General features: G+C 39.6%; 1 long non-coding RNA gene across 1 annotated transcript in view; it reads left to right on the top strand.

Annotated features, from left to right (window-relative positions):
* Positions 1-17,019, top strand: part of LOC122456139 — a 114,612-nt gene that overhangs the window by 22,015 nt on the left and 75,578 nt on the right. The window contains exon 2 of the long non-coding RNA XR_006274824.1: positions 11,741-11,748. This is a non-coding gene — a long non-coding RNA (uncharacterized LOC122456139). The remainder of the gene's footprint in view (positions 1-11,740; positions 11,749-17,019) is intronic.

The following is a 17,019-nucleotide window of genomic DNA, read 5'->3' as shown; positions in this document are numbered from 1 at the left end:
AAGAAACTCAGCTGACTGGCTAGAAGCATGTGGTGCAACAGTGAAAGACGCAACAGTTGAAAAAATGAAGAACTCTCTCACCACAAAAAAAATGTGCATACATGGCTGATGAGTGCACCGATGCAAATGGGCATCAAGTATTAAGTCATTGTGTACATTATCTTGATGTCAGAGGTAGGCCAGTAAATGCATTTCTAGATGTTCAAGTTATAGAAGACACATTGGCTGCATCTGTAATAACCCATAGCTTAGAAGAGTTAAATGCTTGTCAATTGGACCCCAAACAGATGGCTGCTTGTGCATTTGATGGAGCTGCAAACTTCTCTAGAAGACAAGGTGGAGTACAAGCTTTGCTCAGAGAAAAGTGTAACCCTAATCTCTCCTATTCACACTGCAGAGGCCATCTACTCCAACTAGCGCTAGTACGAGCTGCAGACTCTTCAAAAGACATTTAAAAACCTATAAATTTAATGTCTTCATTATATTCTTTTTTCAGCAAGAGTCCAAAAAGACTGAATATCTTGGAAAATATAGAAGATACACTGGGACTTAGGTTCAAATTAGTCCAACCTGGGAAAACCCTCTGGCTTTCTCATGAGCAATCCTTGGCTGTTGTCTTAAAATTACTCCAGCCATTATTACTGGCTTTGAAAGTATCTACCAAGATGGGATGGATCTAAATAGTGAGGCTGTTGGATTACTTTTGCTACTAGGTTCAGAGAAGACTATTGACATTCTCTCCCTTGTAAGTCTACTGTTGAAACCACTTGGGTCATTAAACAATGCCATCCAGGCATCTGCTACAATGGTAGTAGATCTTTGTCCAGCAATAGAAGCTGCATTTGGATCAATCAGAGAGTTATCCATTGAACGAGTACTGGAAGAAGCAAAGACTTTGGTCCAGAAGTTGTGTAATGAAGGCATTTATATTGAATCCTTAAGTGAAGAGGACAAGAAGTGTTTATTAAGACAAATGAAAAAGTACACAGACTTGATTCTTAAAAATCTACAACAGCAACTTATAAATTCTACTCAACCTGAAAACCTGATTCTCCTTGCCTTGTACCTTATATGGTCATTGATACCTGTGCAAAATAGATGAAGAACATTCTACCCCCACTTCCCATGTGCAAGGCCAATGAGAATAGAACCCAGAGGGTGAAATCCTAGCTGCACTGAAATCAATGGAAGTGCCCAGAATCTCTGTTCTAAAGTATATTGGTCCTATCGGAACATACATAGGAACCTGTAATATTTGATCCATAAACTTTAACCTCATTAACATATAATTAATAATCTGGCTAGTGAAATATAATGAAATAATCAGATTTTAAATCAGGGCCAGATGTTGTTGTTAGAATCTTTTATGTGAACAAATCAGTTGGTTGGGACACAATGGATCATAGGAGCATTGATGATGATTTTCTCTCTGCTCCTGCTTTCTCTTCGGAAATTAATATTGTTCTCATGAGAAGGTAAGACAACATAATACTTGTTGATTTCAGAGCAGAGCTAGCTGCCCAAAAGCAAAATCTAAGTGGAAAATGGTTATTAAAAAAAATGCCAAAATATCTCACTTTGAAGTCAGCACTTGAAGGTTGCCCTCTATTTTCAGAAGCCCCTGTTCACCCCGAGATTTTGGGAAGGCCCTAATGCCATTGCGTAACTGGGATTGAACTCTCTGTCATAGAAATTCTAGTTCAGAAACAAATGCAAACAGCACCTGAATTTTAAAAAGACGCTTTGTTCTATTCTTTAAATGTTTCGTCTTATGGTTTGAATAGTCCAAGTGAGTTTGTTGATTTTGGGGGGGTGGGGGGGAAATGATCCCATATGTATCCCATGCTTCATGTGTCTAACCTGTGTATTCCTTCAGCTCCTCTATGTGCAGCATATTTAGATATTTGTATTTATTTCTATATACACTATTACCTCTTCCAAAACATCTCCTGTTAACTAGTTGCAATGCACATGAGACAATGCATTTAAATGTTACATCGATTTGCTGGTGTTCATTGAGGTATTGCAGTTGAGAGATAAATGCACACTGGTAAACACTGTGTGGCATTCCCAAGGTGCAAAGTAGAATAAGGTTAGAAAATAGCATAAGTGGGGTATATGGTCTGGGAGTCCAGAAGAATATTCCTATATCTGCTGGAAAGGCCTACAAAGTACAGCCACTCCTTTTTTTAAAAAAAAAAATGCAGCTTTTTTCTGGTCACCAAACATTACAATCCTTTTATTTCTATCCAACCTAAATGTCTTTTCCCCAATGGCTTATTCTTGCCTGCCTCAGGCTTGAGTATTTGCTATTTCTGAAATACATTGTTAGCTGTATCTTTATTAGGTGTTTAGAATTTACCAGCAATTTGGTCCCTCTCCCCTGTCCTCAGCACTGAAGAAGAGCTGAATGTTTTTCTAAAAAACAAAACTAGAACATTTGGGGGTTTGGCAATGGTAGTTTCACAAACAAAAGAGAAAATGTCACTTTTAGCTGGTTCAGAGATGATTGTTCCCTGCTATAATGATATAATTTATATTGGTGAAAACAAACTGATTGTGGTGACTACGAGCACAAGGGATTGTGCTGTGCCAAATTTTGGTATTGATTATGTGCCTGTGTAATCCACTAGTGAGTCTGTGCTCAGAGTCCCTTTTATACCTGATCAGCACAGGATATGCTGAGCAGCTAGGGAGCCTTGTCTCTTTCGTTCAATCTGTAGCATCTCGTGCTTTTAGGTCTTGAGGTCCCTGGTTCAGTGCTCAGTGTGTTGGCCAACATGGTGGCCTTCACACATGCAATTCCCATTGACTTTCCTGGGAGCTGTGCACATGTAACTGTGCACACACATTTAGTGTGATGAGCTGAGGCAGGGGGAGGGAACAGCCATGATCAGAGAAGTAGCAGCAGGAACAACTTGGTGTAGTTGGGTGTTAATTACTAGTTTCATTTTTATAATTCCAATTGAGTTTGTGGTGCAGACACTAAAAAAAAATTACTTTCAATGAACAAATGTAGAGTCTTTCATTGGAGTCTTTCCATTGACTTTAGTGGGAGCCTTTGCACAAACAATATTTACCCATATGAGTAATTCCATTGGCATGAGTTAGGGCTAATTGCATGAGGAAGGCTTTCTGGGATTAGACACATGATCTGGAAGTCCTGGAGAGGGAATTAAAATGGAATTCCATGTTGATTTTTACAGAATCACTTTTCCAAGTATAACTGTGCTTTAGATAGCATAGGTAGAAAGTTAAACTGATATCATGGAGGATATTTTTAATCTTTTTCAAATTTTTTCAAAGCTTTTTGAGAGCTACAGTAAATTCTACTACTCTCGTGTTTCTTTGAATGTAGTGCTCCTAGGGCCACTCAAGGACCACCTGCATCTGCCTTGGTCTTCCAATAATGATTATTTTAGCTGACAGTTTTCTCCTAATAAAGTTTTCCAATTGGCATATGCTCTAGAGTTATGATGTAAGAATATTATGCTCTAGAGTTTTTCAAGTCTTCAGTGTCTATCTGTTGTTATTGGACTTCCATCAGGAACATTTCTATCACTGTTCATTCATTTCTATTGATCTTACCCATTATCTTTGTTGTTTTACTTATTTTGCATCAGCGTCTCTTACCAGAAATGGTAGGCATCTTTGACACTGCGGTTAGTGTCATGTGAAAAGTGTCCTGATCCAAATATCCTCTACTGAGAGTCTGCTATACAGCAGCAGAGTTCGACTCCAGAAATGCTGTAGAGTTTTCTTGATGTGTTCAAGCTCATCCTGAATTTATTTGTTTTCTTCCTCTATTTTCAGTATTTACTCAACCAGTTCTTTTTGAGAGGTCACTTTCATCTTTCCAGCCATTGCTTTGTCTTCATATCTTGAAAGATGATGTATCTATTATTGAATTTCTATCAGTGTGCTTAAGAGGAAAGTCTGTTGCTAATCCAATGCCAGTTGTCGCCTTATTTTCTTCAAGCTATTGATTAACCAGCTTGAGAATGTCTTAGATCATTTTTATATTGTATTTTCTGATGGTGTCTTTGATTTTTGGCTTTGGATCTCAAAAAGCTTAATGAATTCAACTATATCTTTATTTGTAGTCTCCTTTATGCAGCTTTTCCCTTCCCATAGATTGGGATCTTTTATTCCTTTTCCTAAGATCTTCTATTTTCAATGCTTTAACTTTTTACATATTATTTTATATTATTTAGCTAATTTCTTAACTTCTCCCTCAAGTTCATCAGACTGATTCTGATTTCACTTACATTAGCTTAAACCAAGAATAACTGCATTGGAATCAATGGAGTTACAACAGTGTCAACTTTGTATGAGAGGACAACTGGGCCCCATATTGTTTAGTTACAATGTTAAATAATGACTCTTACCATTCTGGTGTCACTGAGTGATACAAAAAGAACCACAAATCAAAGATGAATTTAGAACTTATTATTGTAATAGAAAGACATCTGGGTTTAAGTTTAAAATACAGAGACATGATTCCCAGCAGAGACAGCATTTTTTGTGGTTGACTAATTGATTTCTATGCTGACTCTAGGATTCTTTTACACAAGACCTTCAAAACAAGTTCCTAACTCCTCTGCCTAGGGATTAAAGTTTCACTAGATCTCTGTATAGAAGTAGGTGTGCTCTCTCAATAAATCCAGGGTGCTTGGTCAAGATATCACCTTTCACCATTGCTGTGCCATTTTGGCTTTCTGGTCATTAAGATCTGTATGACAATTGTGTATCTGGATGCTGCCGTCCACCCCAGAAAGGGCTGCAAAATCAGTGGGATTTGGTTCAGGTCCATATAATATTTCTTACTGCTGAAACTGCAGTTTGAAAATCAATGAAAGATTAATACAATATTTCCCTCTGAAGTCACTATTCTATGTCTCCCCTCCCCTGAATGAATAAAATCACAAAGACTGCAGAAGGTGTGAGAGCTCAGAAATTAGCTGCTTTGGGACTCAACTTAACAAAGTGCTTAAGCATATATTTAAGTACATCCCTATTCAGCAAAGTTCTAAATCATGACTTCAGAGAGATCTAAGTCCATGCTTGACATTAAGCACATATTTAAGAGATTTTCTGAGCAGGGATGATTTTAAGCACATGTTTAAAGTTAAACATGTGCTTAAATGCTTTGTTGAACTGGGGCCATAATCAACAGTGTCAGTACATGGGTCTTAACCTTCAAGATGGACTTCAATTTACAAATTGCTTTGATTTTTTGTTTTCAGTTTTTCAGGTAATTGTGCTATAAAGAAGATTTTCCCTATGCCTTTATCTTTCCATACAAAATGGGCTAGATAAACGTTAGCTTCTTCAGTTGCTCACCATCTAGGAGCAAGCTTATATATTTTCCACTAAGCACTTACAACTTTAACAAAAGGATAAAATACCAACCTACAGAGCTTTTTTTTGCTTCAGTTCTACTTTTCCGTGGTATGGCTCTATTAGTAAAACTGACATCTTTGAGCCCTAAGATGCACATCAACATGGAATGCATTGCTGATATTTTCAACCTAGGATCATCCAAAAAGCCCTATTGGCAGAAGAAAAATGCTTTCTTGTATTTCAGGAATATTAAAGCTATCTATACTGAGTGTCCACTTTATCATCTACATTCTTACAATTATCATGTATAATGTTTCTCATGTACAGAGCTACTGGCAACTAGCCCTGCAGGCAGAAAAAGGGCCACTGGGTTATTCCAGTTTTACCCTGATGTAATTCCACTGAGTTACACCCACATGAAACTGGAGTAAAACACAGATGAATCAGCCCAATGTGTATGAATTCTAAGGTTTACAATTATAATATAATTCTTAATGAATGGAAATCCAGAATGGCACAGTTCCTGTAAAACAGAGCCACGTGTTCTGCAAGAGGACTCAGAATAAATTATGGGCCAGATTTACAAAGGTATTTAGGCACCTAATAATGCAGATAGGTGTCTAGTTGGAGTTGCAAAAGTGCCTCAAGCAGGTTAGGTGCCAAACTCCCATTTAAATCATTTAGGACCTATCTGCACAGTTAGGTGCCTAAATCTCTTTTTAAATCTAGGTCCATATCCTCAAAGGTATTTAGAGGCCTAAATCACATAGAAATCAATGGGAGTTAGGCACCTACATACCTTTGAGGATCTGGACCCTGACTCTTAGACTTTAGGCACAGTCTGTAAAGTGCATTGCCTCTGAAGTAGACCAGGGAGGAACTGTTCCATCAGAAACACATCTCTGAGGCACATTTCTATCCCTGCTCACCTCTTGCTCTGGAAAGGCTTGGAGGGAATAAATTACTGCAGCCTTTGAAGGAGTATTGCTAGGCCACATGGCTAGATTCTCTGGCCAAAGGGTCAAGAGGATGGAACCAAGGCCACTTGCCCACATGGAGGAGTAACTGGAGAGCAGGGTCTGGGTAGGTCTTAGTCAGTATGGCAAAGAGGTGAGAGGGACCCTATTCCCCCTCCTTGGCTGGGCACAGCCTAGCCCTTTATGTTACTCTAGTTCTTTTTTATGTTATCTACATTTTAAAAAAAAATTATTGCTGAAATTATTGCTCAAAATCACAACAAAGGACTTATTCCATGAATTTCACCTGTTTTTCTGTTTATGAGCAGTCTGTTTTTTTCTCAGTCAACAGAGCCCAGCTACTGCTGGCTATTACCAGGAAGGCATGGGGGGAGAGGGTGGATGGCCATTGTTATGACCAGAGCATAGTTTACAGCAGCCCAAGTCTGCTCTAAGCTGTAGGAGGACAGAATTCACCTTCACTTGCTCTGACAACATGGGGAATTCAGAGGAGGATTATAGCCACCTTCACATCTCCCATTGTTTTTTGAGCTTGGGGTGAAAATAGAGCAGTAGAGAATTCGGGCCAAAAATTACTTTGGTTGTTTCACTGAGATCATTACATTGACACAAATCAAAACATTAGGCTAAGTGATTCTAATACTAAAGTGGAAAGCAGTAGAGGAGGTTGCTTCCCATTACCTCCCTTTAAAATGTGAATAAGTTTGTGGCATCTCAGTTAGTTAATAAGGCTGAGATAAGGGGACTGTACTGTACATTGATGCAACTCATGTGAGAAAACAACCAGAAAATACATACCAGACACAGCCCCAGAAAAACAGCTCCACTTGACCCAGTCAAATGCCTTTTTGGCACTTTGAGAGTTAAAATTTATACCTTGTTTAATGGGAAACAGGATTGTGTGTATTGCCCACTACTCTGTACATAATATTGAAGGCAAATATTCACCAAAAAAAATTGCACTTAGTCTTTATGGGTGGGACAATCAATTACCTTAAATACTCAAGGAGCTGGGTTTGGCTAAAGCTTAAATTAGCATATGTGGAGAAGCTGGGTAACAACATAAGCAGGCTTGTCCTCCTTCAGTTCTAAGATAATATTGGCAACCAATATGATATTGGGTAATTATTTAAAATGCAACAAATATTTACCACAGGCTGGGTTCTGCCACACTTAGACACACTGGATAGTACCTTTCTCTAAGCCCCATAGAAATCAGTGGAGCCTGCTTGCAGTGTAATAGACTACTCAATGTGACTAAGGGTGACAGAATTTGGCTGTCAGGTAAAATCCTCCATCCCTTATATATCTTTAATTAAATGCTTGCTCTGCAACTTTTATGATCTTACAGTGGTTATGCATAATTGATATGCCTTTTTGCTTAGATTGGTGTGGGGAGAGGAATAATTTCCCAGCCCATTTGCTCCTAAATGTTTCATTCTCACTGTCAGTTGCTAGTTCAGTGACCTTCTTGTAGCATAACTAGTTCAAAGTCCTTTTGCAAAAATAAAGCATCTTTTTTTTTTGAAAGGGTGACTTAACCCTCTGGGGCCAGATCCTCTGTTGGTGTAAGTACTCTAGAGTCAACAGTTAAATCGTCAGAGAATTTGGCCTTTGGAGTTGAGATACATACATTCACAGTTGCTAAATATTGCCATAATAAAGATATATCTTTAACTAAGAACTTGATTCTGATACACTTATTCATCTTGAGCTGAACTATAACCTTGCACTCCAGCCCAAGTGAGGGACAGCATGCGTTTGTTCAGGTCCAGGTACAAGGCAGGAAACACAATGTGACACTGAGAGTGTCACTGCTTCCTACTTCCCCCTTTGCTTCTATGGGGAAGTAAATCTATGTCAACTTAGCCTTCTGCATGCCACATTGGGGGTGCATCCAAGGCCCTGGGCATTCCCCTGTCTCCAGAACAAGAGGGAGAATAGCAGCCTGACAGCAGTGGATCACCCCTGTGCTTAGGCTCTGCAGATGGGGGTGGCCCATAAAGAAAAATAAGGAGATTTCTTACTCCCCTGGGCAGAAAGGCAACAGGACTCCTGTTTGGAATCCTTAAGAGTAGTATCTTCCATCTTAAATTGTGCCATTGGAATCAATGAAAAGGCAGGAGAGTGGATAATAAGAAATCCAGAGTTATCCAGAAATCTAGAAATCCAAAAGGAACCACAAGGGTTATCTAGTCTAGCCCCCTGCCAAAATGCAGGATTTGTTTGGTCTAAACCATCCAAGACAGATGGCTATCCAACCTCCTCTTGAAAACCTCCAGTGAATGAGCTTCTGTGACCTCCCTAGGTGGTCTGTTCCTTTGTCCTACTCTTCTTACAGTTAAGAAGTGTTTCCTGAGATTTAATCTAAATCCACTATGCTGTAGTTTGAACCCGTTGCCTCTTTTCTTGCCCTTGTGGGAAGAGAGAAGAACTTTTCTCAATCTTTTTTATGGAGCCTTTCAAATATTTGAAGACCACTATCATGTCCCTCCTTAATCACCTCTTTTACAAACTAAACATACCCAGTTCCTTCAGCCTTTGCTTATGGCTGACATTCCATCCCTTTGATCATCTTTGTCACTCGCCTCTGAATCTTCTCTTGTTTCTCCACATCCTTTCTATACATTGTTGATCAGAACTGGACACAGTGCTCCAGCTGAGGCCTAACCAGTGCTGAGTAGAGCAGTACTATCACCTTCCTTGACTTGCATGCCGTGCCTCTGTTAATGAAACCTAAAACTGTATTTGCTTTTTTTGTAACAGCATCTCATTGGTGACTCATTTTGAGGTTATGATCCATCACAACTCCCAAATCTTTCTCAGCAGTGCTGCTACCAAGCCAGGTACCCCTATTCTGTATTTGTGCATATGGTTTTTCTTCCCTAAGTGTAGCACTTTACACTTGTCTTTCTTGCATTTCATTTTGGTGTCTATAGCCCAGTTCTCCAATTTATCAAGATCCCTTTGAATTTTAGTTCTATCCTCCAAAGTGTTTGCAACTGCCCTAGCTTTGTGTCATCTTCAAATTAGATCAGTATGGTCAGTATTCCAACATCCAGGTAATTAATAAAGATGTTAGTTAACACCAAACCCAGAACAGAGTTCCTGAGACCTCCTTCCAATCTGACATCCTTCCATTAATAGTTATTAATTGTTTGCAGTTGTTTAACCAATTATACATCCACTTAATGGTAGTTTAGCCAAGCCCATATTTCTCCAGCTTACTTATGAGCATGTCATGTGGGACTGTGTCAAAAGCCTTGCTAAAGTCCAGGTCTATTATGTCCACCACATTCCCCCTATCCACCATACCAGTTACCCTGTCAAAGAAGGAAATCAAGATGGTTTGGCATGACTTGTTCTTAGTAATTCTTGCTGGCTGCTAGTGATTACCTCTTCATCCTCCAGGTGTTCACTGATTGAATGTTTTATACGTTCTCTAGTAGCTTCTCAGGTATCGAGGTCAGGCTGACTGGTCTATAGTTTCCCAGCTCCTCCTTTTTCCTCTTTTAAAGATGGGTATTATGTTAGCCCTTCTGCAGTCTTCCAGGACCTCTCCTGTTATCCATGAGTTGACAAATAATATTGCCAGTGGCTCCAAGATTTCTTCAGCTAATTCCTTCAGCACTAGGCCCCACTTACTTGAATTCATTCAAATTAGTCAAAAGATCTCTGACGTGTTCTTTACTTATCCTTGACCTAAGTACATTTCTAACTAGTAGAGATCAGGATGAGACCTAATGTAGAGCACAGATTACTCTACATCTACCTACTGCAGAATTCTTACACCTTCCTCAGAAGTATCTGATTCTGGCCACTACAGGAGAAAAGATACTGAACTAGATGGACCTCAGTTCTGATCCAGTTTGGCAATTCCTGTGCTCCTATGTGTTACTCCACGTGTGTGTAAAATTTGGCTCTTAGTGGGTCAATGAAAGAATTATTTTTGTTGTCACAGTAATGCCAGAGGGGCCGCTCTGCCCTTTGTAATATTTACCAGAACATCTGCACAGCTTGAGATTAGGTCAGGCACAGCAAAACCACTGGCAACTGGAGCAAAATAAAGATCAATCAGGTAACCTGTGATATGGACAACCACAGCCAGGCACAATAAAAATATGAGCCCAGTATGCATAAAAATCCTCTTGCAACAGAAAGCAGTACAAACCTCCACGTGGGTGATATCATTTGTGATTCATGGCATGAGACAGGAACACAATTTTACAGAGGAAAGAACACCATACAAAACAAAATAACTGAAAGGAACATGCATGTGATATTATTGCCTTCGAACAAAAAGTATATTAACTGCCAACACTTCCACCTCCTTGCTATGGCAAGCAACCACAGGGAAATAAAACTTAAAAGTTAATATCAAAAGGTGATTAATGCTTTCTGTGGGGGATTATACGTGAAAACACAATAAATAAGAAAATTGTTTATTTTTAAAACTTGGAATGAGCAATGAAGAGCCCTTTAACTTGGAATTGTAAAAATGCACCAAGAATTTCTAACATTTGCTAAAAGAAAAACAACTGAAAGAACTTGGTGCTGGCTGGAGATGAACTCAGCCAGATATATTCTGGAGCCACAGGGACAGGAAAAAGCTGTCTGACTTTCTAAGCCCATAGAAATAAGGGTCTAATCCTGCAAACCCTAGCTGCTGGAGTCAATTGGTATGCTCATATAAGTAAAGGTTTTCCCAAGTGATACTAGGTATATCAACAGTTTTGTCATCAATATTTGTTCATATTAACAGAAATGTGCAGATTTCACTATTTGGGTGCATGTACAACCAGTTACGTTCCCCAAACCCTAGACTGAACCAATAGCTATAACAGAATCCTCTCCACGCATCCAGTGCAATAGAAAAAGTAATTTACCATCTGCTCCTGGAAACCTGTATCAATACACCTTTCAGAATGCCAACAGGGTCAGCAAACTTGGACTCAGACTAAGGGGAAAGTGAATTCCATCCTCCAGGGATCTTGTATTTAACCAGATGAGCTGTTGGCTAATCTCGGCTGCTGTCAGTGTTATCTTGGAAGAGGATTAGACAGGAACCAAGCTATGCAGGGAATCAGAGGTCAGAAACAGCCCAGTGAATTGCACCCATAAACAAACTACAAACCCGTGCAGGTCCCAAATCACAGATGTGAGAGATGCTGTGATAGAGTGGGCAGATGGATTCTGCACTATCTTCAGGTCTGCCATCCAGGCTATAAATGCCAGCCACGTGGACCTAAAAGCTATTGATAAACTTATCTCCAGGATCCAAAGAAAAGCAGTCACAATTTACTCCAGTGAGTTCTGAGGAGAGCAGTGTCATGCACTAGGGAAGGACAATCCTGCATACAGTCTCTCAGTTCCTGAAGGGGATTGAAAAAGGGATGCTCTCCTTCAAATAAAAAGGTCAGCATGGCTGGTTACCAAACAGATAAATATCCCATTTGACGTGTTCGTCTTTATGTTTATTCCATTCTCCCAGCATTTCAAATTTTCAGCACTTACGGTATATCTGGATGAAAGGAAATTTGCTTACACTAATTTACGGAGTCTGTTTTATCTTGAAACCAAAACAGTTTAGCAATAATGTAATGTGGAGGCTCATTATCTTTCCCTCTAGCTTCAAGAGGCACCATGAATTCATAGGGCCCATTTCAAAACTAGTGATCCTGCTTCTCATTTGAAAACAATTAAATAACTGATGCACATACACAAAAAATGAGGTTTGCCCTCTGTTCCTTCTTCTATGGACTTAATATTCAATCTTCTGCTACAGTTTTCCACATTTTAATTTTGTCAAGAATGAAACCCACATCTCTCCTTAGTTCAAGACTTTCCACCTCAGCCTGTCTTTCTTTGCTCAATAACTTCTAGTCCTCCTTTCTCTTTCTCTGTTTATTTTAGCAGCCTGACTTGCCATTAAAATTGGGTCCAGAGCTTGTCACCTCACCTGTTCTATGCAGGATTTATGTTTGTCATCTTTGAGTCTCACCCTCTGATTCTTCCATCAGACTAGCAAGGCTTTCAGGGACACATCTTTATCATCTTGAGAGAGAAGCTGGGCATGAAGGCATAGAGTAATTACTGCTGGTGGGCAGATCTGGTCAACTGCAGCCAGATTACTAGAAGCAGTGTAGGATGTCTCTGGGACAGAGGGAAATAGGGGCCAGGAATAGAAGAGATCCTGCAGGGAAAATCCTAGGAACATTCAGTATTGGGGAGAAAGCTGTGGCTGAGATGTATGTTTTATTACTTCCATTTCAATAAAACCAAACTGCAGGAAGGAGATAAATTTTGGATTATGTAAAATCAGACCCTGATCCTTGAGTCCAGCTAAGCTATGCAGGACATGATAAAAGGGCTGAGTGGGACTGCTTCAGCAGCTGGGGATCACTGTGCACTCTGGCCATGCTCCCACAGTACCTTTGGCATGCCCCCTGAACTAGGATAAGGGGAGCAGCTTCAGACAAATGCAGAGGTGTTTTTGTTAATAGGACAGGACCAGAGAAGGCTCACTGTATTTGCACAAAGCTCCTCCAGAAAAAAACAGAACAAAAAAATCAACAAATATCCACACGCACACCACCCAAGTACTGAAGGTTGGCCAACATGTAACCTTCTGTTCAGTACTGTCTGTAATTGCTTGTTTAAAATTCTAGAGAGTCTTTTTTAAAGACAATTCTAATTTTTTTGCCCACTCACTGTATTTCTTGGCTGAGAACAGTGCCTGAAATATAAGGGCTGTATATTGATCACACCAGCCTCTGTTTGCATTATTTAGCTCTTGAAAAACATCTGCTGAGCGTTCATTAGTTTTGTCTGTATGCCATCACCATATGGAATGCCATCTGGTGGTTGAGTCAGGGATGTGCATTTATGCACCCATATATTCTGATACAACAATGCTATTAACATCTGGTATACCATGGTACATGGTTACTTTTGTGGCACAATAACAGGAAATGATTCATTCCTAACTACAATGAAGCTCCTTAATGAGAGTCACAGTAGTGACTCAAAGCCAAGTTAGAGAAACAGTGCTCCCATTACTATCTGTTCAGGCCCAAATTTGATGTGGAATATTATGTGGCACTATCAAATCCTGGAACTTTATTCTTATAACCAATATAAAAATGATGACTGTGGATCATACTAATGGTCTTTCTAATTATGCAGACTGTCTCTGATCATAGCCAGAACCATGGGAAGTCCACAGATGACAATTGTGGAATAGGCTGCTCAAGGGGGAATTGTTCTTCCTAACAGCCTTCAGTTAGAGATAGGCCTGTGCCCTGATGCATGGGGGATAATTGGTGTTGTACTTTTTTAATCTGTTGATGAAACTGTGGTGATTGTCCTCAACCAGATACATCTCTAATCCTCTTTGAAATCCCATAAAATCTTGGCCGCTGTGATATCTTGTTGCAGTGAGTTCCACAGGCTTAATTATGCATTGAGTAAATAAGTATTTATTTTTATCTGTTTTGAAATGTGTTGACTTTCAGTTTCATTACATGGCCCTTGCTCTTGAAATATAAGAAAAGGGTAAAAAGGAGCACCTGATTTCCATTCTCTTGTTTGCATGCCCCTCATGTCAATGGGATGAGTCACAGTCTTAAAGTTAATCCACATGCTTGTGTGTTTTGCTGGATTGGATTGGATCCCAATGCATTTGGCAGGAACTAGGTGAAGGAACTATTTAAGATTCCCTTGGAAATGTACTTTTACATCACTGGAATTTGACATTTTTCTTTCTAGCCCCAAGAAGCTTCCCAGTGATCAGAGAACCATTTGTCTCTTTGGGGACAAAGATGTGCTTTTATATAAATATTATCCTTGCTGAGCCATTTTGATGGGTAGCTGCCAAGTCACAGGGAATAGCTGTGTCACATGGATTTGCCACATAAAATCTGGGGGTTTTACACTTTGAAATACATGATTTATATGAGTGCCTAGTGCTGAGAGTGCCTGCCATGGAAGATTGTCAGAAAATTCTATTTAAATGTAACACAAAAACATTTTTCCCTTGGAATGCTGTCATGTAGGTAAGGTCAGTCATTTACTTAAGAGGATCTGGTTAGGTTTCCACTAAAATTATCTTATAGATATTTGCACCTTGTGCCTACTCTAGAACTGAAAGTGCTTCCCTATCTGCTCGGGTCATTCCTCAGCCCCAGAGTTCTCAACCTGTGGAAAAGAACAGGTTAATAGGGGTCCTGACTACCCTCCTTTTTATGGAGTCATGGTATTGAGGAATCCTTATTCCTTATCCCCGTCCTTCTCCTCTAGTCATGAAGGTGGGTATTTGAGATTCTGGTTAAAGAAAGGGTGCCAGGATGTGTCTTTTCACAATCAAAGGTTTTTGTGTTCCACATTCATTTTGGAATCTGTATGTGAAGAGATAGGTCACATTGCCAATCCCTTAGCCACAGTGGTGAGTAGTTATTCATATAGAGTAATCTCATCTATGTTATTGTTGTGAGAAGTGATTGGTAATTTGGCCCAAATAAATTAGACCTGGGGGTCAGCAGGGGAGTCTGGGAAGTATTCTCCAAAGGTACAGTGCCTTGCACAATAGGTCCCTATTCCCGATAGTACATGCTGGTACGATAACCACCATGAGCAACTGCATTCATGTGACTTGGGGGGTGGGGTGGAGGTGATGTGACTCAGACATGTTACAAGGAGCTAATTTAGTACCAGATTCGTTGGATTTCTAACCTGATAATCTGGTTAGTTTTTGAAAATTTAGTTAATTTAAATTGCAGGGGGGGAGGAGGAATTATGCAGACATTTTCTCAAAGGCAAACAGTATTTCAGAAGAAGACTTTCTGAAAGACCTGTACTACTTCAATCTACCTCAAAGGTGTCCCACAACTATTTTGATACAGTTTCTTGTTTCTCATCTAAAAGTAGTTGCTAGGTTCCAGGACCCCTCCAGCTCAGTCCTGGGACACCCGTTGAATTACTTATCAAATGAAATCCAACCAACAGATTTACATTTTCTCCCGAGTCTCTGATTCAGACTGTAGTTGCCAAAATTCTTTCAGAGAAGCTGGACAAGGGCATGACTGCAATTCCTTCATGGCCTTCTAAACCAGAATTCTCAGCTCATGGGTAGACTTCTTAGTTGTCTTCAGGAAGGTTACCATCTCAGGGAATCACTTCAATCAAAAAGATTATTCTTAAAAGCTGTTGAGTTATTTATTCAGTCTGTCAAGCCTCATTACATTAGAAGGCTTCCTTTACAGAATATCCAAGAAATTTAACTTTTCGTTCATGGAAGGAAATGATGCTCCCACAAAGGAAACTGCAACTTTAATTATATAGGTTTTTCCCTGAAGAAAAAATTTCCAAGGACCTCTATATGTCAGCATTTACATTCAAATCTTAATAGTCAGCACTGGCCTTCATTCCCTCCTGCTAACACGCTTCAGGGGACACTGTTAGTCCAAAGCAGTTTTCTTGGTCCCGGTTTTGCAGCCCTTACTTACTTGTAATAGTATTTATTCACCCTACTAGTCCACGTAGAATTCAGTGGGACTACATGTATGAGTAAGTACTGTTTAATGTAAAGGTTGCACAATTGTGACCTTAATTATTGCTTTAAATTCAGTGTTAAAATCTGTGTGGTCCAGTGAGTACAACAGTGGATTGGGAGACCGAGGTTGTATTCCTGGCTCTGCCATTGACTCAAATTGTGACCTTGGACAAGTCCCTTAATCCCTCTGTGCCTCAGTTACCACATTTCTAAGTAGGAGATGGTGATGCTTGCTTTCCTTTGTAGAGCACTTTGAAATCCATGAACGTGTACTGAAGTCAGTGGAAAGACTTCTTTAATATAAGACTATTTAATAGTAATATCTATCTCTTATATCATGTTTTTCATTAGTAGATCTCAGAGCATTTTACAAAGGAGGTTGGTGGTATCATTATTCCCATTTAAGATAGGGAAACCAAGGTACAGGGAATGACGTGATTTGCCCAAAGCCACCCAGCAGGCCAATGGCAGAGCTAGAAATTTAACTGAGTCCCAATCTAGTGCCCTATCTGCTAGGCATCACTGCTTCCTTAAATTACCCCTTCAGTCTTGCTTCTCATTACAACTTTCCTAACATATATCCTTTTTCTTTTCCTCATTTTTCTTTCTGTGTCTGTCTCTGTGACTTCTTGACACTTTTTGAATAGCTGAATCGTTAGAGGGAAATTCCTGATAGGTTTGAAAGAGAGGCCCTGTTGGATAGCAAATGCAAAGCTCAAACTAATGACTTCCCTATTATATTCTGCCTATTCTTTTGACCCTAATGGGATCCAGATTTTTTCTTGGCTCAAAATAATTAATACATCTTCCCCAATTTAAGAAAAAAGCACGCAGTTTCCTTATATATACTCTTGGCCCTTTAGAGAATGCCAGTATAAACAGCATTAGCTCCTGGACCAAATCCATTCAGAGTTATTAAGCCAGCATTGATCTGAAATCTCACTCCATTAAAAATTTGAAGTTTAAAGCAGTTCCTGCTATGAATGCGGTCTCCCAAGATTCATACATTAATTCATCCCTCTCCATTGCCAGATGGTCAAGAACTAGAACGTTTCACCAACTTTAACAGTGCCCTTTGCAAAATGACTCTTTCCAATTAGTCTCCATTTCATCCATTTACTGTAAGGTGCTACTTCCCATATGTAAACA

Source organism: Dermochelys coriacea, chromosome 10, assembly GCF_009764565.3.
Source record: "Dermochelys coriacea isolate rDerCor1 chromosome 10, rDerCor1.pri.v4, whole genome shotgun sequence".
Taxonomy (NCBI): domain Eukaryota; kingdom Metazoa; phylum Chordata; order Testudines; family Dermochelyidae; genus Dermochelys; species Dermochelys coriacea.
Note: the sequence above shows the minus strand (reverse complement) of the source record. Positions and strands in the feature narration are given on the sequence as shown.